Genomic DNA, 653 nt, shown 5'->3' with positions numbered 1-653 from the left:
GGGCCGGGGCGCCCGGCGAGTGCGGCCGCCCTGGCCCTGCAGGGGACCCTGCGCCCGGGCACCACGGCCCTGAGCCGCGCGGGGCCTCTGCTGGGCCCGGGTCTGCGTCCCGGTGCCTCGCCCTCTCCGGGTCGCCTCGGGTCCCCGTGAGGCCGCCTGTTGCTGGGTCTGTCTCTTAGTCTCCCTGTCTCTGAGTCTCCTTGTCTCTCTGCCTCGGCGTCTCTATTTTTTCTCCCTGTTGCTGCCTCGGGGTCTCCTCCGTCTCCGTTCCAGGCTCAGGGGAGGCAGATTCAGGGCCACGGTCTTTGTCCGAATGGCCCCCTTGCCACCCGAGCCCAGTCCATTCCAGCACAGGTGCTGGCCTGAATGCTGATTCGCTTCTCCACACGCTGTGCAAGCCGACCCGCAGAGATCATGATAGTTCCTCCTCATCCCCATTTCCAGTGCCATCCCAAACCAAGGGCTTCTCTTGGCCTCATTCCCTTGCTCTGGCAGTAACCAACACAGGCAGGACCCTTTTACACTACCTTCAAGCACTACCATATTCAGAAGTCGTCGCATGGGGAAACTGAGGCTGGGGGCTGTGAAGTGACTTGCCCAAGGACAGGAGTCTAGGGAGCAGCAGTTGCAGGACCTGAACGTTGGTTTTCTGA

This window comes from Rhinopithecus bieti, unplaced genomic scaffold (genome assembly GCF_001698545.2).
Source record: "Rhinopithecus bieti isolate Rb0 unplaced genomic scaffold, ASM169854v2 scaffold_31548, whole genome shotgun sequence".
NCBI lineage: Eukaryota > Metazoa > Chordata > Mammalia > Primates > Cercopithecidae > Rhinopithecus > Rhinopithecus bieti.
This window is presented reverse-complemented; position numbering follows the sequence as displayed.